Source organism: Ochotona curzoniae, unplaced genomic scaffold, assembly GCF_017591425.1.
Source record: "Ochotona curzoniae isolate NIBS_2020 unplaced genomic scaffold, NIBS_Ocur_1.0 scaffold_3223, whole genome shotgun sequence".
Classification (NCBI taxonomy): domain Eukaryota; kingdom Metazoa; phylum Chordata; class Mammalia; order Lagomorpha; family Ochotonidae; genus Ochotona; species Ochotona curzoniae.
In genome coordinates this window covers 10,002,774-10,028,735 of record NW_024467108.1, presented here as the reverse complement: position 1 = coordinate 10,028,735, position 25,962 = coordinate 10,002,774, and positions in this window count along the sequence as shown.

Below are 25,962 nucleotides of genomic sequence, written 5' to 3'. Positions count from 1 at the left end.
TCCTGGGTCTCCCACGCAGGTGCAAGTTCCCAAGGCCTTGGGCCATCCTCTATTGCTTTCCCAGGTGACAGGCATGGAGCTAGATGCGAAGTGGAGCAGCCAGCACGTAGCCCAGCACAAATATGGGATCCTGGCATCTGCAAGGTGAGGATTTAGGCATCAAGCCATCATGCTGTGTCAGTGACCTGAATCTTAAATGAATGAAAATATCTTCCCTTATTAAATAAACATGGAAAACATTTCAAAAAGGTATTGAAAAAAAAAACCCTGCTACTGCCTTCTTTGATATATAGCTTCAGATCTCATAGTTTACATGTCTTTTTTTTTTTTAAAGATTTATTTTTATTATTTTTTCATTGGAAAGGCGGATATACAGAGAGGAGAGACAGAGAGGAAGATCTTCCATCCGATGATTCACTCCCCAAGTGAGCGCAACGGCCGATGCTATGCCAATCCGAACCAGGAGACTCCTCCGGGTCTCCCACGCGGGTGCAGGGTCCCAAAGCTTTGGGCCGTCCTCCACTGCTTTCCCAGGCCACAGGCAGGGTACATGTCTTTTTTAAAACATGTTTACATAGTTGGTAAAAACAACTTTTCAAGAGTTAGCTCAAATACTTCTTTCTGAAGAATTTTCCATGTTTAATAAGTACATGCCGTCATTATGCACTGTGTTCAAAGCCATGCAATGCCACTGCTTATAAATCATATTATTTGCTCTGGCAAACATTTTTTTACTTATATCCTTTTTACATTAGTACCTAATAAATTAGTATGTTGGTTGGCAAATAATATACTTTCACACTTTTTTGCTTGGGTAAATAAGTTAATATATAGTTATTCTATTATGAATGATAATTTTTTTAAAGATTTATTTATTTATTGGAAAGACAGAATACAGAGAGGAGGAGAGACAGAGAGGAAGATCTTCCATCTGATGATTCACTTCCCAAGTGAGTGCAACGGCTGGTGCTGCGCTGATCCGAAGCCAGGATCCAGGAACTTCTTCCAGGTCTCCCACACAGGTGCAGGGTCCCAAAGTAGTCCTAGACTGCTTTCCCAGGCCACAAGCAGGGAGCTGGATCGGGGAAGTGGAGCTGCCAGGATTAGAACCAGCACCCATATGGGATCCCGGCGTGTTCAAGGCGAGGACTTTTGCCACTAGGCCACGCCACTGGGCCCAATAATTTTTTTATACCCAGCAGTATTATTGACTTTATAATAGTAGTCCTAAGAAACTTAACTGTTCACATGAACAAAAATGTATGATTTATAAGCTGTAAATGGGATATTTTTTGGTTAATTTATTTTATTGAATGCAGAAATATATCAAAGGAAAATAATCCTGTTTTTCCTTTCTCTTCCATTACATTGTTTAACCAACTGATAATGAGAAACCTTTTTTAGTTATTAAAAGCATTTATAGCAACACGTTATACACACACACACACACGTGTATACAGCATCTTTGTGTGCAAGGCACAAAGAGATAATAGAGACACAGAGGGATCTTTCATCCCTTGATTCACTCCTCAAATGTCTGCAACATTCAGGGATGGGCCAGGTCCAAGTCAAGACCAGGAATTTCATATGTGTTGCTGATGTAGATGTCACAGATTCGTGTGCTTTGTCATCAATTGCTATCTCCAGGAGTCCACATTAGAACGAAGCTGAGCTGAGACTAAAAGCAGCTGCTCAATAAGAAACTCATACTTTGTACAGAAACCCATATTCTAAAGCAATATTTTGAACTCTGTTAAAATATTAATGCTAACATTCTAAACACTTAAGATTTGAAGTGTCTGGGTAGCTAGACTCATTTCACATTTTTACCTAACTACTACTATACGTCAACCAGAATAGTATTGTAACCTATATTTCTCACACATCTTTTCTTGCTTCTACACAGATACTAAATGTAAGTCCCTGCCATGAATAAAATTTTGGAGAGAAATATATATATATGACAGTTTTGGCAGAATTTAGAATTAAAAATTATCACTTGCTTGGACCCCTCTGGTCTGTGAATTTCCAAGTATCACACAACCTACAGTACTAACGAAGTGTGTCATAGCTTCAGGATTCACAAGGATCATCTCTGTTGAAACTATCTATACCCTTGTAAAGTAGATAAAGTGTTAATCATGGTACTCTTATAACTTAGAAATTTTTGTAAATTTGAGGTTTACAGAAATCAAACGACTTGCCCAAGGTCAGAGAGCTCTGTTAGAGCTGAAGATCTGTGGCTGAGATTCCAAAATTATTCACAGAATAAATTGCAGAGACAGCTGGCTCGGGTTAGGGTGTAGATACTGGCTACATGGTAGATGAAAGGCATGGCACAGCCATCAAGCAGATGATGCGGCTCTCATCAGCAGTGTGCTGAAGGGACAGTCGCAGCTGGCCTTTCCTCGTGTTAAGATGGCTGTTCGATCAGTTTGTCCGTAGCAGCTCAGTCAGAACACACTCTGAATACTCCAGAAACCTGGTTTCGTTTCATGAACAGAGTGTGGGAGATATGATTGAGCTCACACTGAGCAGCACATATCCTCTGTGAGTAACAGCACACAGGAGCTGAGAGAAACCCGAGGCTGGAGGATGCTCCGCTGCTTTCTGGAGCAGTACACGCTCTGGCATCAGACCTTTGTGTTTAAGGCCCATCTGTTGCTTGGTGCCTGTATCTCTCATTTGCTGTAGTATTCACTAACACCGTATGAAACAGAAAGTACACACATACTATGTGCTTATAAAGTAAATAGCCTTGGGATATTTAAAGATTTTCCCTGAGCCTAAGTTCCTTCAGATAAAGAAATCATGATAGGCAATTTATAGATAGACTGTGAGAATAAAACAAAATAAAAACAGGAACTTTTTGCATAGTAGGCTTTCTCCATAAATCCACAAGCCTTTCTTTTGAATGATCTCCCCTATAGCTCCTTAATTTTTTTAGTGGGGAAATCATATTCAGAACATTTATCAAAAAAAATTTTTAAGAGCCCAGCATACTAGCCTAGTGCTTCAAGTCCTCACCTTGCAGGATCCCATATGGGTGCTGGTTCTAACCCAGGCAGCCCCACTTCCCATCCAGCTCCCTGCTTATGACCTGGGAAAGCAGTTGGGACCTTGGGGCCTTGGGACCCTGCATCTATGTGGGAGACCTGGAGGAAGCTCCTGGCTCCTGGCTTCAGATCAGTGCAGCTCCAGCTCTTGTGGCAACTTGGGGAGTGAATCACAGACGGAAGATCTTCCTGTCTCTCCTTCTTTTTGTGTATCTGACATTTCAATGAAAATCTTAAAAGAAAAAAATTAAAAGTAAAATAATCCAAACCACAGCAGCAACGGAAGTTATTAATTTGCACTTTGAGAACACTGAGAAACAAATGCAATTTGAAGCTTTTGACAATACCTTCAAACATGCAGCCCTTGTAGAAACCCACACCGTCCTTTCTTCACTGCTTGCCATACTGACAAGCTACAACAAACTTGATCATCGTGAACACCTTGCAGGGACTGCTAAACTTAGATTAACATTCTGGAATAGAACTGCAGATATCAGCTTGGCAAAATATCCAGAGTGCTCAAACAACAGTATGTCTTGTTTGGTTGGTTGGCTTTTTTAACTGTCTATTTTTCCTGATGCAGTTCCATAGGCACAGGGATTCTTCCCTCTACCTCCCCATCCTCTGTGTCCCCGCTCACTATAGTACTCAGGAATATTCCTTCAACAATAGGCTTTCTTTTTTTTTTTTCACAAAAATAGAAACGTGATTATCTGAGGTGGGAAGAGTAGTGCTGAGAGGCCAACATCTGCTTCATTGTTCCGATTTTTGTTTTTAAGATTTATTTTTATTGGAAAGTTAGATATACAGAGAGGAGGAGAGACAGAGAGGAAGATCTTCCGTCCCATGATTCACTCTCCAAGTGGCCACAAGGGCCAGAGTTGTACCAATCCGAAGCCAGACCAGAGCCTCTTCCAGGTCTGTCACACAGGTGCAGGGACCCAAGGCTTTGGGCCATCCTTGACTGCTTTCCCAGGCCACAAGCAGGGAGCTGAATGGAAAGTGAGGCCTCTGGAACTAGAATCCTTATCCATATGGGATCTTGGAGCATGCAAGGTGAGGACTTTAGCCGATAGGCTACTGCACCAGTCCCCAACATCCCCTTCTTACTCATACATTTTAAAAGCTGGTGTAAGTTATTTTTTTTAAAGGTTTATTTTTATTATTTTTTTTATTGGAAAGGCAGATATAAAAAGAGGAGAGACAGAGAGGAAGATCTTCCGTCCGATGATTCACTCCCCAAGTGAGCACAACAGCCGATGCTATGCCAATCCGAAGCCAGGAGACTCTTCCGGGTCTCCAACGCGGGTGCAGGGTCCCAAAGCTTTGGGCCATCCTCGACTGCTTTCCCAGGCAGGGAGCTGGAAGGGAAGCCGGGCCGCCGGGATAGAACCGGCGCCCATATGGGATCCCGGGCGTGCAAGGCGAGGACCTTAACCACTGCGCCACAGCGCTGGGCCCTGGTGTAAGTTATTTAGTCTAACCACCAAGCAAGATCATCAAAAAAAAACTTGAAGCAGCAACTTCACAATGTCATTTTGAGGTTTAAATATAATTTCATCCATGCACAAAGAAGATACAGACCATTCTTAATTCATCTCATGCTCTAAAACAGTGCCCAACATGTAGCAGGCACTCCAGGTAGATTTACTTTATCCAGTAAGAGCTATTAAATTAAAATGAATTAGGATAATAATACTTAAGATGGAGAATTTTTAAAACAATTTTTAAACAATTGTTGACATGTCTTAAGTAATGCAATGTAATTTTACCTTCCTTGCGGGAGGATTATTTGAACTGTTTGGAATTTTTTGTTATAACACGAGTGATTATACATCTACTAGAATTTTAGAATTCAAGTTGATTAAAGCAACTAGAAATAATTTGGAAAGCACTGTACATAGACAGCATTGAAAAGTCAGAGTAAATTCCAGTAGTTCTGTGGCAAACAGCTTAGAAAATTTTACTGTAAAGCTCGGCCCTGCTGGCTTTATGAACCTGTGAGCAGTGCAGTGGCATGGGGCAAATCTTGCATTTGCGATACAAAGTGCCATCTTGCAATTCTTAACTTGATCTTGGAATTCAAGTGTTATCAATGAGCTTCGGTGACACATTGGAAGCTTCTCTGGGAAATGCGTTCATTCGTTTCTATCACTCCCTTCTAATTCTTTCCTTCCACCACCCTGAGATGAGTTCTGTTACTTCCTCACTGCTCCTCACCTTGCCACATCACAGGCTGCCTGGCCCTCCTTCCCCTTTGCTTGTCCTGTCACCGCTGCCAGCCTCCACGCAGAAGCCCAACTTGCTCATGTAAGGGAGAAGATCCATGTACTTGCATGTCGTTCCACTGCCTGACGTTGTCTACGCATACGAATGCCAGATGGGATGGTTTACAATTGGAAACAGAGCTGCAGCTCCTCAGGCTTTGCCAGGTATCTGCTCCACCTCCCAAATACTTTGGCCAGCAGGGCACTTGCTCATTCGTCGGATGTCCTAACATGGTCATTTTAAACAGACCCCGTATCTTGAAACAGGGTTAATTCTCTGAGGAGCCAATAGCCAACCTTGGGTTGAAGAAGTGGGCAAGTGTGAAAGGTGGATTGATTTCATTGCCCTTAATCAAAACCTGGCATTTATATTTTATATATTGCCTTAAAATATGTGGACTGTTCTGTATATTAGGCAAACCATATTGCTGAGATCAAAATAGCAACAAATATTTGAGACTGTGATAAAAGCTTGTCTCTGTAGTGCACACACATCCAGACAACGGCAGGCACCTTCTCTGAGCTGAGACCCCTATATCTCTCTTACCTATTAACACCTTTTGGGGTGGGGGGAGCCCAAATTGACTCAAGCTCAAAATGATCTAAATAACGCTTATGGTTACTGCAACGCCCGATAACCTTAAGGCTCAGTTTGATTATTTTCTGAAAATACCACCATATCTAATTTTGTTTTACAGCCTAAACCTTGGAATCGCCCTTGAAAATTCCATCTTTCTCTCTCTGCTCTCTACCTAACATACTTCAATTAGTGGAAAAGGCTTCCCTCACAAAAGCTCTTGATTTCAATCATATCATCATCTAAAATATAAGCTCTCATAATTTGCCTGATTTAATTTTATCCATTTCTCATCTTCCTTTTGAAAAGCAGTGATCTGTTTGGCGATACCAATTTGATCATCTCATCGCCCCTGACACAGAATTATTAAGAGCTTCAGATATCCCTAGGAAAAACAGAACAAATCCTTAATTTGGGCATTTGATATAACCACTGCCTAACCTCAAAGTGCTTTCACACATGAAGCATTTTGTTTGTTTGCTTTGTGGTGTTTGGCTTGGGTTTTGTTTTTTTGTTTTTTGTTGTTTTACTGTTTAATTGTTGGTCACACTGCTCTTCATTTTCCAACCTGCGATCAGCTTCAACTTCCCTACAGATTGTCATTTATTTATTGTTTCTTTCTGGGTGGCCACTGTGATCCTTCTGTGCATAGCACATATTACCGGTCTTATAACAACACTTTGATATTTTCTATTCCTAAATGTGAGTATTCATATCTGGGTCTGTTCATCCTATTATACCAGGTATGTTGTATCTCTAAAGTTTAGTTGATGAATGGCAAATAGGCACTTAAATACTAATTGAAAGCATGAGTTTACTTTTATCCTGTTTTGCTTCAATGAACCTATAAAGAAAAAAGTAGCATGAACAACCCCCACTGCCTACTGTATAGCTTAGATAAGTCATAGGTTCAGGGCTCAGAGGAACTTGGAGAATCACTCAAACTCTAGTCAATAGATATTCTTAACAAATTATAAATTTGTGGACATCAGGCTTGCTGAAACTGTTTTTTCTCTAAGTCTGTATGAGAACTATTACTTTAGTTTCGGTCTTTATTTTATACTCCGGGTCATCGTATGTGTGTGTGTGTGTGTGTGTGTGTGTGTGTGTGTGTGTGTGTGTGTGTGTGTTCATCTTTCAATTGTTAGGATTCTTTGCTAGGGAAGTGCTTGGCATTTTCATGCCTCAGCAAATATTCTCAAGTGTAAATAGTGATTGGATTAAGTAAGGACAGAGAAGGCATAGAGCCATGCCTGAATGGGCATGTATATGTTTAATATTTTATTCATTTGCATTTGTTTGCTTATTTGTTAGAAGCATTTTTTCCATAGAAAATTCTCTACTTTCATTTGGCAGTTGCACCCAATAACCTGCCATGGGCAAGCACTGCTGTTTTCTGAAACTGAATTAGACCTCAGAGTTTTTTGTTTTCATTCCTAAACATTTTTTTAACTTACTTATTTTTATTGGAAAGGCAGATATACAGGGAGGAGGAGAGACAGAGAGGAAGATCTTCCATCCAATGATTCACTCCCCAAGTGGCCGCAATGGCTGGAGCTGAGCTAATTTGAAGCCAGGAGCCAAGAGCTCTTCCAGATCTCCCACGCGGGTGCAGAGTCCCAAGGCTTTGGGCCATCCTCAACTGCTTTTCCAGGCCACAAGCAGGGAGCTGGATGGGAAGCAGGGCCAGGTTTAGAACCAGCACCCATATGGGATCCCATTGCATACAAGGCAAGGACTTGAACCACTACGCTATCGCGCTGGGTCCCTAAACATTTTTTAAATTCTGATTGACAATTCCATGTCAACAGAAATATACTGTGTCCCCTCCCCCTGTATTTGTCCATCTCCTCCTCACTGTGTACATGTATCTTTTGTTCTGTGTGTCTGGTCTTTCGTCTAGTTATCTTTTTGAGTTGCAGGTATGTGCTGGATACGAATCCTTTGTTGGAGAGAGACATTGTAAATATTCCCATTTTAATGAGTTTTTCTTCGACTGTTTTCTTTGTTGAATAAAACTTCCGAGTTTGTTATACCTTAGCCCAGTGTCATCATTTGATTCTTTTGCAAACTTGCCAGGTTATAGACCCTGCATTTTCCAATCTCCTGAACTTTATGGCAAAAATTAAATATCTAGTTTGTTTCTGCTATAAGTTTGCAAACATTTTGAAGGTAGCAACAGTTTATTTGTAGCTGTTACAATTTTATTTATAATTATAACTGTTATAATTATATTCCCCAGGGAATATTCCACATATTCTCAAAGACTGAATGAATGTCCGAGTTAAACATTTTTTGATGTCTAGGATGTCATCATCTATTACTCTTCACCAGCAGCTATGAGCAGTGCTTTCTCAGGACTCTTTAGGGATTCCAGCTGCCCAATGTCAACCACTTTCTTATTTTGTTTTAAAAATATGCTATTTATTTGAAAGACAGGAAGAAAGACAAAGATTGATTTTCATCTGTTAGATTATTCTCCTATGGCCATGACAGCTAAAGATGGGCCGGGCTAAAGCCACAACACAGTGTGTTGCCTTGATCTTCCACACAAGTAAGAAGCACAAATGCTTAAGTCATCATCTACTATTAAGCCAGCAAGTTAGTAGGCAAAGTCATCATCTACTGTTCCCTTGGGCACGTTAGCAGGCAGCTGGATCTCAAGGGGAGCAGGGAGATGTGCTCCTATGTAAGATACCAATGTCACAAAGTGAATTACATTTGCCAAGGCCACAAGCTTGGCTTCCTACTTTTTCTGTTGTACATTGTCCATAATTTACAACATTTGCAAAACAGAATTTTAAGAACCAGGGATCCTTTCCTACGCCTCAATGCTGCCTTCACAAACAGAATTTGGAGTTTTGCAGTCAGGAAATTCAGATCAAAACCTCAGCAATGCTGTTTATTATGTGTGTATGTTTAAGTTGATAAATTATTTTAGATATTTAATTTGTCATCAGTACAGTGGAATTAGTAAAAACTGATTTTTCAAGGTTGTTAGAATCACGTTAAAACTAAATCAGCTCATAAGATATGAAGATTTCAAGATTATGAAAGATGAAATAAATGCAAATGCATGCAGGTAAATATTCACATGACAAAGAAAGAGGGAGAGACAGAAATTATAATCTTTTATCCTCAGGTTCACTCTCGAGATCGCTGCAAAGACAGATCTGAAGCCAGGACACAGAAATTCCATCCTAGCCTCCCAAGTGGATGGCAGGGGTCCACTCAGCTCATCTTCTACTGTTTTCCCACACATTAGCAGTCAGTCATACTGAAAACACAGCAGTCAGGACATGAACTGGCAGGCAAAACAAAATTCATCACAAGCAGTGGCTATATGCACGCGCGTGTGTATATCAACTTTTGCAGAAATATATCCCTGCGAGAAATTTTGAAAACATGCTTATAAGGGATTTTAAGAAAATTTATAAAAATGCATATTATGACAACAGCTATGCAAGAATTTGATTTTTTTAGTGTTTTTAAAATATTATTTAAATGAGAGAGAAATTTCAAATGTTGGTTCAGTTCCCCAAATCCTGTAAAAGCATGTCTGGGCTAGGCTGAAGGCTGAATCTGAGAACTCCAACTCTGCCGCCCACAGAATGGCAGGAATCTATGTCCCTGAGATATTACCTACAGTTTCCCAGGGTACACATGAACAAGAAGCTGGGTCTTAAGTGGAACTTACACTCCCAAACAGAGCCTGCTCATGGGATAAAGACATCACAAGTGGAAATTCAATCCACTGTGCCACAATGGCCACCCCAGGGATTCAAATTTGTTTGCAAGCAAATAACACTTATTATAATTCCACCATTCATGAACTTTCAGAAACACCATCACACAAATTACTTCACTATGTTAATTAATTATTTTAAATTACTGCTTTATGAATTGTTTTATTGCTAAATATTAGATTATAAAATTGACTTCCTGCAAAATAATCCTATGCATTTCAATTCTGAAAGGTGGTGAAGCTTCTGAGGTTCTGGAATGATCTATTTTATAGGGTAATATCAAAGAGAATTAATTGCTGATTTTAAAATGGAAAGTCTAATATGGGTACAGAAATACAGGATAACTCAGGTCTCCTATGTGAATGTTTAAGGCAATATTGGCTCAGCTGGTGGCAAGAGCATGACTTTAAAATAAAAACTCTACTTTTTAATTTTTTTTTATTAATTACGTTGCATTATGTGACAGTTTCATAGGCTCTGGGATTCTACTTTACGGATGAGCATGCTATGACACTAGTGAAAGGACACTCCAATTTCAGGTCTTTTAAAAATTTTTCATCTAATGGCAAAATTCTTGGCAATCTTTTGTTCATTCTATACTCGTCAGAGAAAAAATAACTTTTACCTTTGTGAGAGAAAGTCATTCAAATATCTTAGGTATTTCCATAAAGATATTTTAATTTCTTTTAAATAATTATCACTGTTAATTGGGTTCTAGGTATTCTTTCTCAATTGAATTGAGATGTATGGATATCTTGCTCTTATTTTTTTTCCTGTGTTAATAAACAATCCCATTGTATTGATGAGTCCAATGAAATTTTCTTTGAAAAAAAGTTGTTTGCATTTAAGCAGGATACCTGGTTGAAGTTTAACTCACTACTGGAAAAAGTGTCCACTGATTCTAACATCATTCTCCATTATTTCTCCCTCTAGAGTAAGAAAAGAAAAGTCAACAAAGAATATAGTTTCTATAGTTTATTTTTAATATTTATTTTATTTTTACTGGAAAATCAGATATATAGAGAGGAGAGACAAAAAGGAAGATCTTCTCTCCATTGATTCATTTCCCAAGTGGCCCCAATGGCTGCAGCTGCACCAATCCAAAGCCAAGAACCTGAAGCTTCATCTGGGTCTCCCACGTGCATGCAGGGTCCCAAGGCTTTGAGCTGTCCTTGACTGCTTTTTCAGGCCACAAGATGGGAGCTGAATGGAAAGCAAGGCCGCTAGGATTAGAACAGGCAGCCACATGGGATCCCAGCGTGTGTTAAGCAAGGATTTTCCTGCTAGGCTACTGCGTTGGGCCCGCTGCAGTGATTTTTCTTTTTGTTGTTGTTGTTGCAAAGGAGCCTTCTTATCTTTAAATTCTAAGATTCTTTGTAAGATTATTGCATAATTAATACTCACAGTAAGTTTTTAATTTATACAGGGTTTAATATATTAGAATAATAGATCTAGTCATCTTGTAAATATTTTCAATATGTTGGATAGCATAGCTAAGAAGCCATTAAATTGTGTGTAATTGCAAAACCTCGCCTAATTATTTAAATGGGATTGAGACATAAGATTATTAGTGATGAAGACCTGTAATTTCTTATTTCAGTTTCTTCCCAAGATCATTTAATAATAATTAAAAAATCCCACTATCTTAATCAGAAAGTTTTCCTAAACCATAATTATATTTTAAAAAATTTTTGTCATGTATTGTACCCCCTCGATAAGTGATAGTTACTTTAAAAACAAGTTTTAATTAAGCTTTACAATACATTTTCATATTCAGTGTGGGAGTAGATTTTATGAAATGTTTTTGTAATCTGATGACGATTTGAGTTCTAGACTCTGCAGACTTACAATTTTTAAATAAAACCCCAAAACTGTACTCTATAACACCTAGTGGATAAAAGGAGGAAAAAAAGAAACATGTCAATTGATCCCATGTGTCAACTGGTCTAAGCACCTGTGCTGATTTATTCCCATCCTGGTCCTTTATAATTACAGAAAGGAAAAAAGACCTGAGATGGATTGGAAAATTATCAAGGCAAGAGCCGTTTGGGCACGCAAAAAATGTATTTTAGGATGGAAAGATATAGAAAAACATATAAACAGTTGAGATATTTTTAAATGATATGGGGGTTCACGTATCAAATTATTTTTGGTTGCTAAAAATCATAATCAGGTACAACACATAGACATTATAAGAAGGTAACATTCTGCTTAAGATTCTATCCCCCTCAATGTGAATTTCTGGCTTAAAATCATGAACTTCTTTTCACATAGGAATTGGGAAACGTTAAGCTACCATCTCTAAAAATAGTGAAAAGCAAACATCTAATTGACAGAATCATACAGTCCATTTGAGAACATAAATATTAAATGATGACTACACGTGTGTTAGAAAATTAGTTTATCAACAATCGTGTCCCTTTTACTGAATATCTGTAAAGATATCAATTGTGGTGAGTAGTCGTAATCATGGTACAGGAAACACGGAACGAGAGAAAGCTGATGGCATTATAGAAATTGAAGTTTAGATCTGTGGGAAAGAAGAGTGCATCAGTTTCCATCATTTTTTCTTTCCTATCTGATTAAATTTAGAACATGGGTATTGATGCCATGTTGCATTAGTCAGAGGATAGATTTGTTCTGAATTCTATGTATTTCCTCGTAAGTGGTTCATTGGCATAAATTAGAAATGAAACAAAGAATCTTTAGCATTCATTTCTATTACAAAGCGATTTAGAAAACCCTCTCTGGAATACAGAGAGGACTTGTTTGGTTAAGCTGAGCTAAGTATGCCACTAAAAGTTGTCAAAAAGGCATCCCTAACCTGAATCATGCAGATTTGACTCTAGACACAATTGCCAAATTGAGTAGATAAAAATACATGATGGTAGGGTAAATTTGAATGAAAAATTTAGGATATAATTTATTACTAAATGACTGTTATTTGTTTAACTGGCATTCAAGTCTGAATTTTCATATTTATTCTAACAGCTCTAGGGCAATATTTCATGTTGTAGCAGATATTAATATTTAGTATTTGAAATAGAAAGCATGAAATTTGTATGAGAAATACATGATTTCTTTTTCAGATGTTTGAATTACTGAAATTAAAGAAATGAATCTGAAATGGCCTTTTTATGTATTTGAGAGCCTGATGTGAGGTAACAAACATGTAAAAACAACATAACATCGCAGGTGGGAGAGATATCTGAATGGGATAACAAAGTAACCAGAAAGCAATGTGAGCTTGGACTTAGCAGAAGTTGAAGAAAGTTCAAAGTTTTACAGCAGACACAGGTTGAATTGGATCTGGAAAACGGAAATGATCTTCAACAGGAAGTCAGACTCTACTGTGAGAATGATTGGTGATGATTTTCTCATCAACTCCCACATTATGCCACAGGTCCAAAAAGTGTGGTAGCAATTATGCTTTAAAAAGTCAATATTGCAGATTAAGATCTTTTCATTTTATTCATATGAAGTGCATCAATAATTTATTAATTATCCTTTTAAACCTGTACACCATGATCTAGTTATTAGTCTTCTTATAAACTACTTTATTGAAATATGTTTAAATGGATTCTTGTGGTATATAGTAAGCTATTAAAAGCCAGTGCCAATGTACAAAACAATTAGCCAAAGCATGGCTGAACCAGATGTTGGATTGGTTTTTGTCGGGAGAGCAGTGGTTATATCAGAGGCCTTTATTGAAATTATTCAAAACAATATACAGAAGCTGAAAAAGATATAATAAAGAAAGAACTGATGTGTTTATTACTATCAGTTTGGTATTAGAAAATAGACTGTGGTGAAATGAAAATAATGGTTGTAGCAGCTGATGAAGTGATTCTTCAAAGGAAGTTGAAGAGATGGAAAAGCCAAAACCAACAGTTATGAGAAATCTACAACATGATGGGTCTCTTCACATGGTATTTAGCATAAATACAGCACTATTGGCACAATATAATTATACAGAGTCATACATTCCATATTATTCCTTATCCAAAAGGCCAGGGATCAGAAGTATTCCACATGATGGAATATGTTTTGGATTTTGAAGTATTTGCATACAGGTAATGATATTCATTGAGGATAAGTTGGAAATGCAAACATGAAATTCATTTATGTTATTTATATGTCTTATACACAAAGCCTAAAAGCAATTTAATCCATTATGTTCAACGGATCTCAGATTTAGTCATAATTCATAACATTAGGTCAGGGGTAGAAATTTTATCTATGTTATCAACTTTGGACTTGGGAGCATTTCAAGCTCCAAATTTTGTGGTTCAAAATGGACAACCTCTAATTAAGTTTGCATCTAAGAAATAGTTAAGCTGCCATAGGAATCACAAAATCCAAACACGGCAGACATACGGAGATACATACATTATGCTCAATATGAAAGCTTGTCACAAGTACTATTACTACATATGTAGGCATTTGAACTATTGGAAACCAACAGGCTATTCCACAAAGCAACGAACTGTTTCCCTCTAAAATTTCCAAAGTAAAGCTAAGAAAGATATCCATCAAAAATACATTTTTGCACCTGGATTAAGTTTGGACTAACATATTTTTTCTGTTCTTTCTGATTCCATCCTTCTCCATTTTGACCCATATGACTCTCTCTCAAACTACTTAAAACTATTCCCTAATATTTAATTTTCATGTGTTTTATCGATACGTATGTGTCAATTACACATGTGTGAGCAGTGCATAATATTAAATTAAAAATGAAAGCATTTAAATCTGAAATATTAATTTTTTTATGTTTGAGAACTTCAGATTTCTCTAGTTACTTTAAAATATATCATAAATTTCTGTGCATTGTGATTCCTACTGTGCAAAATAACATTTCAAATAAATGACTCCTATCTAACTGATATTTTAAAATATGAGATAGTTTATTCACAAGGTAACTTTATAATGTGTTTGTTATAATTTACTACATAGTATTTGCATTTTCACACCAATATGATCAGTGTCAAACTCCTTGGGGATTGATAGGGATTTACTAAGGATCATTTATCAAGGATTAGAGTGGAACAATTTGTGGCCCACTTTGGGCGATAAAGATTGGCCAAGAGTATCCAGTAGATTCCAGGGACGTAACAACCTAATGCTTAAAGCCAGTGTCCTTGCTTATTGTTCCACAACACTTTTCTTACAAATGATTAGCCGTGCTTTCCTTGAATCTGTCTCTAAAATTGCATAGATGTTCTTTCATTTCTCCAGAATAATTTACATTTGAAATGAATATGAAATGGTAGGTTACAGCATCTGAGTGTTCCAGTCGGGGTGGGGGAAATTGTGCATGAAGAATAGCAGGTTCTACACAAAGCATATCTATATGATAAAGACAAGATAATGAGGTATATATCCCCATGTCAGTAATTTCCATACCATATCCTGCATTTTCTTCATCCCTTGTCCAAAGGCATTTACACAAAATCATTACCTAGTATATGAAAAATCTATTTTTCTTGCTTTTAAAACAAAACAACTTAGTTTGTATCATATGTGCTAGCAAAACTTCACAAAGAATGTTGTTCTCTTCCTACTCTATCTTTGACCCTCCATAGATTCCCCGTGTGGAAAATACAGAACTAGGTTTCATTGCTATCACTTATCTCCATGACACCAAAAATTAGAAAATACTGATATTTGCTCTTATTCTTCCCAAGGTTTTGACGATGTCTTGAGTTTTGATTGTTTTTAGGCTCTGTTTACCTGGCTACTTAAACACAAGGAGAAATTTGCAATCAAGTCAATTGCATTCTATTCTTAAACACTTCCAGAAGTTGAATCACTAAAGATTTGAAAAGGTAACTTTGTTTTAAAAATTTATTTAATTTTATTGGTAAGGCAGATTTACAGAGTGAAGGAGACACAGACATATCTTCCTTCTGCTGGTTCACTCTCTAAATGCCCTCAGTGGTTGGAGCTGAGCAGATCCGAAACCAGGAGCGAGGAGCTTCTGGCTTCTCTCACAGTAGTGCAAGGTTCCAAGCCTTTGGGGCTCCCTCCGCTGCTTTCTTAGGTCACCAACTAGGAGAGACTGTCCTAGGCCATAAGCAGAGAGCTGGATGGGAAGTGAAGCAGCCAGGACACAAACTGGTGCCCATATGGGATCTTGGCACTTGTTAGGAGGGGGTTTGCTTCAATACCACAAAAAAAAAAAAAACACTCTTAAGGTAATTTAACTCAAATAATTTTTTACCTCATACTATAAGTTTGCTCATGAGTTATGAAAATGTGCCTCAAATGAAGTAAGACATGTACTTCTTCATGATTTAAAAGAGTTTGAAAACAGAGTTCAGAATGATACGGTACCTGTATGCTGGATAAGAACCACATTTCTATTTGGTGCATTCTTTCACCATTGGCTTCTTTCTTGAGCTAAATGATAACTACAGAGAGGAAGATCTTCCGTCTGATGATTCACTCCCCAAGTGGCTACAACGGCCAGAACTGAGTAGATTTAAAGCCAGCTAGCCAGGAGCTTCTGTGTCTCCCACATGGGTGCAGGGTCTCAAGGTTTCAGGTCATCTTCTGCTGTTTTCCCAGGCCAAAAGCAGGGAGCTGGAAAGGAAGTGGAGCAGCCAGGACACAAACTAGCTCCCTTCTCCAATCTTGGTGCATGCAAGGCAAGGATATGAGCCACTAGGTTACCACACCAGGTGCCCTATTTTAATCTTTATTAAGTTCCCATGCAAAAGAATTCATTAACCCATTTTAGAGATGAAGAGCCTAAAAACTAGAGATTTTGAGCAAGTTGCCAAAGCATGAACAGCAGAACGAATGGCACAGTCCAGACATGAACTAGGATCGTGTTGTCCCTAAAACCTAGGCCTCCATTGGATAGAACAGACAGATGTTCTCTGTCTTGGCCTCACCTTCGGTCTCTTTCCCAGAGAGGTGAGTGGCTTATTTGGAATTTCTCTGGCCTCAATTCATGAGGGTAGCTTCTTTTTTATATATTACACTGTCACACACACTTTGCAATGTAGGATATAGAATGTAGAATGAACACACAGAAAAAGAAACAACGGCCTAGAATGAGAACAAGAAAAGGACAGAAACAAATATATTCAGTGTATTAAAGAATAAACTCTATTTTGGCATATGCTCTTTTATAATATTCTCAAAATGCCTAGTGAGCTTAAGTTTTTCTATCCCTCTTATGACTTCATAAGAAATCATGTTCCCATTTTCAGTCCATTTGCTCTACTGCCTTCTATGGTTGGTGAATAAAAGCTGGAATGTAAGTTCAAATTAGTCTGACTGAAAAGCATATCATCTTAATTATAGTTTTAGTGTTTGAAACCATTCTATTAATGGGCTGAGAAAGACCTGCACATTCTGTTTAGATAAGGGTGTTCAAAGGGAGTTTACTTAAATCAGTATTACAATTCCTAATATTGCTGGTCTGTTGCTTCTCTGTCAATTTACCTCTGGTAATAATGAAGCAACAACCTAGCCAAGAAAGATAAAGCTTATGGGTAGCAGTGCATTCAGTCGTCTCACAAATTCTGAGTTCCCCTGCCTGAGTGTTTGCTGGTTTCTGGGGACACGGAGATAAAAATGAATTTGTGCATGCCCTGAAAAATTAACATTATGGTGGAAGACAGAGACTTCACTAGAATAGCAATCCTGAGTGTGGCTACTGCCGTGATGAACAGAAGGAGGGACACGAAGGAACTCATAGCTCAGTCTGAGAATGGAGCCCCGCCTGCGGATACGGTCAGAGGCTATCCAGAGAACCTGGACTTAAAGTAGAATCTTTCAGAGAGAAATATCAGAAAAATCATGTCCTCCTCCAGGGTTCTTGCTCTTAACATTTTATGACCTATAACGTGTGGTTTTATTATGGTTATCTTTAAAAGCACACTTGTTTAAATGAGGTTTGGAGAAGAAAATCACCAAGCACTGGTCCTGAACCCGAGATGCTCCAAGGCTGTGAATCACCCCTTGCGCACACATGGTGCACAGCCACGTTGCTATTTGTTTGCTTGACATTTCAGTCCCAAAGCTACTTTTCCCTTGTCTTCTTGAATATACGAAATGCATCATCCAATTGCTTCCCTCAGTCTTTTATCTACACAAAAGACAAGTCTAACCCTCAAATTCCCCCAGAGGAATGACAGTGTGTGTTCTGTGCTTCATACACATTTCGCTTAATGTCTTCATTGAGGAGGAAAGAAATGTTCAATTGTCATGGCAACATAGTAAAGTCCAATTTGTTCCCATACAAACGATAAAGAAACTACACATCTTTTCAACTAAGTTCCCTTTTCTTCTGTTCTTTATTTTCAATGTTTGATTTTTACCTTGCCTTTATGTCAATAACTTGCAGAAAGATGTATATAGTGCTTAAGCAATATAAATTATGATGATAGAGACAAAAGATTCTATATAAACAAAGCAGCTATGTATGGCCATTATGCCAGAACTTCATCTTTATTTTTGTTGCTGGTCCTCACAAGTATTCCGTATGGAAAATCGTATTCCTATTTTTCAAATGACAAAATTGAAAAACATAAAAACGAACAGTTTATCCAGAGCCCATGCAGGTTAGAGATAGTAAGAGGTAGGAGGGCGAGAGTTAGGCCAATTAGTCTCAAAATCCTGTATACTTACTCTCTCTCTTTCATTATTTGTTTGTTTGTTTGTTTGTTTATTCTTTTCCCTGGAAGTTAAAGGTGTTCAGTTGCTAATTTACTGGAGTAACCCTAGTAGTAGTCTCCTTTCTTACCCTACATCAATTTATTTTCACAGATATTATGCTTTCTTACTTGTAAAACACTATTCATAACCAATTTCACGTTAAAAATTTGTTTAGTGTTATGAAGTAGAGTAGCTTGGGACCTAATTTCTACAGCTGAATATTTGTTTATTCCCTATAAATCTCAAGCTTTGTATTTGACAGAAGTACTGCAGAAGAATTAGCACTGCAAGCTAAGTGCACTGGCCTCAATCAGGTGGTTCACTGTAAACTGTGATCTACTGGGATCAGTGAGGCAGAGGAGGTGAACCTTTCTGAATTCATACTTCAGCTATAGTACAACACACTGGAAGATATGGTAGCTCTAGGAATGAGTACCACTTACACATTGCTTCTCCATCCCTTCAGAATAAGCATGTGCACACATGCGCACACACACACACACACACACACACACACACACACACACAAACACACACACAAGCTCCAAGAATTCTGAATGCTGTATAAGAAATAGATGAGAGGAACCTGCATCATGGCATACTAGGATAAGTTTCTGACTGAGGCACATGCATTCCATATGAGTGCAGGCTTGTGTTCCAGATAATCCACTTTGGATCTAGTCCCTTGTTTATGACCTGGGAAAGCAGCAGAGGATGGCTCAATTCCATGGACCCCTACACCCTTCTGGGAGACCCAGATGAGTCTCTGGCTACTAGCTTGTGATCTGCTCAGCTCTGGCCTTTGCAGCTTTATGGGGAGTGAACAAGTGGTTGCAAGGTCTTCTCTCTCATCTTTCTTCTTATTCTCCTCCTCATTCTCCTCCTCCTCCTTCTTCTCCATGCAAACCTATCTTTCAAAGAAAATAAAACAAATCTTCACCAAAAAAGAGATATATTAGAGCACAGAGGGCACCTAAAACATCTCAAAGTATTGCTGAGATTTCCATCTCCAAAACTGGCTTGTTTTCATCTGTTAAATATTCAGATTTTGGAAGAAAATGTTATACAGAAATTGCTATTTCAAAATGAATATTTTGGAAATCCCAAAGGATCCAGATTTATAGTAAAGTTACATTTTACAATGTGAATATCAACAACTCAAGTATCTATCTTAATATTGCAAAATTTATACTAAAGACTGCATTTTTAAGAATAATTAAATCAAATTAATTACTATTGCCAATTGAACTTTAACTTCAGAATGTTAGATAGACAATTACAAGACATACATTTAAGAAGCAGGTGTAATGATATGTTTTATATTTCTCCTTAATCATGGAATTAATAATAATTTTCCACTGTAATATGTCATTATTTTTATGAGAAGAGATGGTAGAACACTTACATTTCACCTTTGCAAATGCTTATAAAGTATTATTATGTTATAAATGTTACATAAATAAACAACTGATAATGCATTTTTCCCTCCTTTCAAGAAGCACAGAATATAGCAATAGATAAAAAGGCTCATGAACAAGTACCTGGCATCCACTCTGGATGCTCCTCAGTGGTGAGAATAATTTTATCTCTAACCATTTAAATCTAGTTGATAAGTGCTCGTTGGATGAAATATTGAAGAAGGTCTCAGAATAAAGTGAAATTTCTATGCCTACATTCCTACAGTAGGTCAGTCATTGAGTTACCTTCCTGAGAATTTGTTTTCTCCCTGTAAGTGGAACAAAATTGGGTTTGGCAGTCTGTGTCTTGGATTTAGAATATGCTCTGCAAAGTCAACCTTGTTCTTAGTCGTCACTCACACTATAGCCATCATCATTATTACCACTGACAACTCATTAATGGTTTTGATGTTATTATCGCTTTGATGTTTCTACTGATTTGCTTTCCATTGCTGTACTCTGATTTCTTCCTACCTAACCAAAGATGCACTTGCAGAAAGTGCCCAAAGCCATGCTTTGCAACCTCATGGAGTTTAGCATGTGGTGCTAAGCTCTGTTTGGTTTTGCCCAACTTATTATTGAAACCAAGTCATTACACTAATAATGAAAAAGACTACTACTTTCATTTTATTTACCCATCTACTTAATAGCTATTGGCCATGTGGTAGATGATGTATATTCTATAGTGACTAAAAGATACTCACCTTCTACTCATAACAATGTATAGCGAGATTTAAAAAAAATAAAAGCAGAAAATAATCCAACAAGTGGATGTCAAATTGCAAATGTGATGGATGCCACCAGTGGGTAGCTTATGGTGAATGCAAGCTGGTAAGAGGCTTTCCTGGTGAGAGTTTGGCGTGACATTTGACAAGTTAGTTACGTTTCAGAAGCCCACGTTTTATACAAAGTTCAGGTATGAGTCCTGGTTACACTACTTTTGACTCAATTTTAAGTTAATGTGAACCCTGGGACACAGCAGATGTTGACTGAAGTATTTCTGTCTCTGCCACACATATAAGAAATCTAGATGGAGTTTTAGGTTCCTGGATGCGTTATAAAATAATCTTAATTGTTTCTGCAAATTTGGGGAATAAACCAGCAGCTAGACGATATATATTTTCCCGGTGTGTTTATCTGAAATTCAAATTTTTAAAAAATGAACAAACAAAAACTTTAAATAAATAAATGCACTCAATAATATTGTACATTTCAAAATTTTACAAAAACAATAACAACATTTGTAAAAGCAATATTAGGCCCTGCATCCTGACTTAGCAAGCTAATTCTCCACCTATGATGCTGGCCTTCCACATAAGCACCAGTTCTGTCCCGGGTGTGTCACTTCAATCCAGATCGCTGTTTGTGGCCTGGGAAAGCAGCAGAGGATGCCCCAAGTCCTTGGGTCCCTTCACCTACATGGGAGACCATAAGAATTTCCTGGTCTCCACTTCAGATTGGCTCAGCTCTGGTCATCATGGCCATTTGGAAAGTGAACCAACAGATGAAAAATCTCTCTCTCAAATCTCCCTTTTAGATAATAAAATAAATCTTTAAGAAAATGATAAAAGCTATGAGATAAAGAGATACATCAAATGCAAAAATAACTATAAGTGAGGTTGTATAGCAGGAGGAGCTTCCTTAGTTCAAGGTCTAGAAAGAAGCTATGAATAATACAGCAAGGCAGAAAAGGGGAGAATCAAATGAGAAAAGCTAAATGATTCTACACCCTACCACAAGGTTTTAAAGGAAATTTAAAATATTTCCTGATTACAAGAAATAAAGGATACCACTGCTTTTCTTATATAAGGCATAACATTATTGATTTGGATTTTTTTAAAAAAAAATCAGTGTGGCAGCATTCTAGCAAAATTAAATTTAAAAAGCTACCACAGCCTGGCACTATAGCCTGTTTACGGATCCTCACCTTGCATGCAGTCAGGTCCCATGTGGGCATTGGTTTGTGTCCTGGATACCCCAGTTCCCATCTGGCTCTCTGCTTATGAACTGGAAGGGCAGTAGAGAGAATGGATCAAGGCCCTGGGATGCTGCGCCTACCTGCGAGACCCAGAGGAAGCTCCTGGCTCCTGGCTTTGTGCTGACCAAGCCCCAGCCACTGAGGCCACTTGGAGAGTAAAACCAGCATGCAGAAGATCTTTGTCTCTTCTTCTCTCTGTAAATTTTTCTTTCATTAAATAAAAGATAAGTACTAAAAAAAAAGAAAAATTAACAGAAATCATACAGTTCACTCAAACCCATAAAACTGGAATATTCAAAATATCAGGATCATTATTACCCACTGTGAGAAGGAAAAATTCAGAAATATGAAAATTTCCAATTTAAGTATAATCTGATACAGGCATCATTACTCTTCAACAAAAATTGTAGATGAACAACAAATATATAGGGATAAAATGAACTTCAGATGACTTCCATTCATACAGAGATGGATGTGAAAATGAGCCACTACAAAACGCAGGAGTAATTATTTTAACAGAGATGACTGCAAAATCCAGTTAGAGGAAGAAAATTGAGATGTTGGTTAAATTTCCAAAGTGGAAGCAGAAATAGGAGAAATAATGTTGAAAAAGAGAGAGAAACAAAGAGCGACAGAGACTATGTCTTATTCATGCAGAATGGTGTGTTTCACCCCATGCACGAGTGTAGGTAAGTATGCTTTAATAAGGATTCAGTCCAGAATCACTAAGGTGAAAAGCAGCAGGCTCATTTAGGAGAATATAAATTCATGATTACTGAATTTATGTTATTTTTTAAGCAGAAGCAACAAGAGGTAAATAAGTTCAGAGTGAAGCAAGCTAATGAGTCCAATGATATGAGCAAGAAAAGTAGAAGCAGATCACATCTGTGTGTGTGTGTGTATATATATATTCTTTTTTTAAAAATTTCATTTTATGACAGTTTCATAGGCTCTGGGATTCCCCCAACCCCTCTCCATGCCCTCCCTGCACCTCTCTCCATGCCCTCCCCACCGTGTTGGATTCCTCCACATTGTTGCAGTATTGCAGTTCATATCCAGTCATGACTCCTTCATTGCGAGCATGTACCATGCACAGAGTCCAGCATCTTATTGTCTCAATGTCTTCTGCTATATCACTGTCAATCTTTTTATTTTATAGTTATTATTGTCAACTTAGTTTATTGAAAGCCTTGAGATCATATTGGAAGGGATAGAGTGTATCAAACTTCTCTAAATAGAGCTTCCAGCATGACAATTCATGAAATGAGACATATTTCTCAGATTTCCTTGTGTTGCCCTACATTGCTGTTTATTCTCATCTTTCAGACAATGGGCATTTTATTCTCTACAATTGCCTATGAAATATAATGCAACAGTGACTTCTTACCACCTGGGGATTGTCTTGCCACGACCAAAAATGAAGTCTTACTTCTTGAGTAATTAACACTGACATCTATAATTTGCTGCAGCATGTAGATGCTCCTGCTCCTTCATCTTCCCTCTCCCTTCATGCTCTCTGGACAATTCATCAGTGTCCCGTTTTTGCTCTTCCTCCAAAATGGATCTTGAATTAGTGACTTGTTTCTGTCTTTACTGCAACTAATCTATTTTAAACATGATCATATCTAGCCTAGATATTTTCATCCTTGCCTATGTCTACATGAGCTTATCTAGAATACAGTTAAAATAATCTTAGAAGTATAAATCAAGCTATCTTTGAGTGAAATCCAAACCTGTTAGTATGTCACACAGCAATTTGTTATGTTGTACCCACTTGCTTCCATGAGCACAAGTCCAACCAATTTTCTCTTGCTTTCTTAACAATTTTCTAGAGTGATTACCATGAATTATCCCTACTTCAAAATTTTTTATCCCAAATTATTGGGGTCTCCCGTCCAGCGGAAGAAATCACCCAACACTGGAGAGAGTCTCAGAGGCGCTTTTATTCAGACCTTTCGTTAAAAACGTTGTGTCTGTTAATTCCGTTACGCTGAAGCCCCTCCCCCGCAAAGCCCCCCACTTATCTGTCAAACCTTCCCAATCAACTTAAAGATCACCAAGGCACACCAATCAGGGCAAAGGGCCAATCACAGGGCAGGAAATTGTCAGTGCCCCCAACACCAAATGACCCATTTTTTTTAATCAGCTCTTTTCCCTCTTCTGTTAGTTCCACATTTTCAGACATCAAGTCATGAAGTTTCTTCCCAGAATCTAAGTATTACCTGCTAGCACTTACAATCTTCATAACATTTGTCAGCATCACACAACTTAAAGTCTTCATCGTTTGAATTCCAGCTACATTGAAAACGAGCATTTCTGTGACTCTGATCTTTCATGATGTCCCTGGTCAAGGCAAGGCTAAATTAAATTAAAAGACTATATAAATTAGAAGCATGCATCAGAGTTGTTAGAGTCACAATAATTTCTTGTTTTCTTTCATCATTTTTCTAAGATAATCTAACAAATGCAGGGCATCACCATTATGGAAAAGAGAAGGTATATAGATGTTGATGTTCGATTTCTGAGAGATTTTCTTTTTGACTCACAATTATAGGAAAAAACCCTACATTTTGAAATACATATTTCTATTTGAAAGGCAGAATTACAGAAAGATAGAAAGACAGAAAGATCTTCCATCTGTTGGCTCACTCCCTGAGTAGCCTCAAAGGCTGGAGCTGAGCCGATCCAAAGCCAAGAGACAGGAGCTTCTTCTAGGTCTCCCACACAGGTGTAGGGTCCCAAGGCCTGGGCCTTCTGCTGCTGCTTTCCCAGACCACAGTCAGGGAATTGAATGGGAAGTGGTGCAGCTAGGACACAAACCAGAGAACTTTACGGAATCCCAGCGCTTGAAGGGGGAGGATTAGCTAGGTGAGCCAGCATGCCGGGCCCAAAACAACCCTGTTAAGAAGGTTCACAAGCCTGATGTGATAGCCTAGCTGCTAAAGTCCTCACCTTGCACATGCCAGGATCCCATATGGACACCAGTTCTAATCCTGGTGGTTCCACTTCCTATTCAGCTCCTTGCTTGAGGCCTGGGAAGGCAGTGGAGAACAGCCCAAAGCCTTGGGACCCTGCACCAGCATGGGGGACCCAGGAGAGGCTCCAGTCTTCTGGCTTCAGATTAGTGCATCTCTGGCCATTATGGCCACTTGCGGAGTGAATCAGCAGATGGAGGATCCTCCTATCTGTCTCTCCTCTTCTCTGTATATCAGATTTTTCAGTAAAAATTAAAACAAATCTTAAAAAAAAGAAGGTTGTGTACACATATTAAGTCCTGCTCTGGACACAATGTTTATTGATGCCCAAACAACCTGCCTGATCCCTGCTGGATTCAAAAAACCCTGCCTTGTCAATGCATTGCAATGCCATTTTTCACATTTGATAATTATACATAAGCCATGGAAACTAGTCTAAGTCACGTTTCCTGTGTGTGAGTTTTGCATGTTAGCGTTTATATACCCAACTTGCAGTTTTCATACATATTTTATAATCTGATTTAGAAAACTGTCAATATCTTCACAGGTAATGTTGGAACATGGACCTAAACTTTGTAAGATCGAATTTTATTGGCCCCTTTTTTCTGCTTTGGTCATTAGATAGGGCATCTATTCAAATCACTAAAGATACAAGCATGTGAAATATGTTTACTTCCCCAAATGCACCTAGTTCTTTCTTTCCTTGGCTTGAAAGATGGTTCACCCTTCATTGAATTAACTTTCTTATAATTTCCAAGACTTAGTTTCATGATCACTTCCTTAAGCAAAATAGTTCTCCTTTCTAGAACTTTAGATTATCCAACCCGACCTTGAAAAAACAGAAGTTGCTATCCATCCCCAGAACCTTCATTAAAAATTGGACTCTCAGAGTCCAGTTTTTAAGTTTTAGTTAACTGATAACTACAGCAGAGCATCCTAATTTGTATATGTGTCTGTGTGGGTACTGTTGGTGGTGGCATGCTTTGTAACAAATGTACATATGTAACAATATGCCAAGTGATTGAATGTTAAATGAGACATTTTAGCCTTTCTGCTTCCCAATTGTCCCTAGCTATAAATCTCATCAAAGAGTAATTTCAATGAAGAGGAGAAGCAACAATTATATGATATATTTCTATCAAGCATAGACTCAGTCAAGTCAAATTATAGTGCAGCTGCTAACTCAATTCAGAGTTAATTACACTAAAAATCAAATAAAAGTAGAAAATGTTAAAG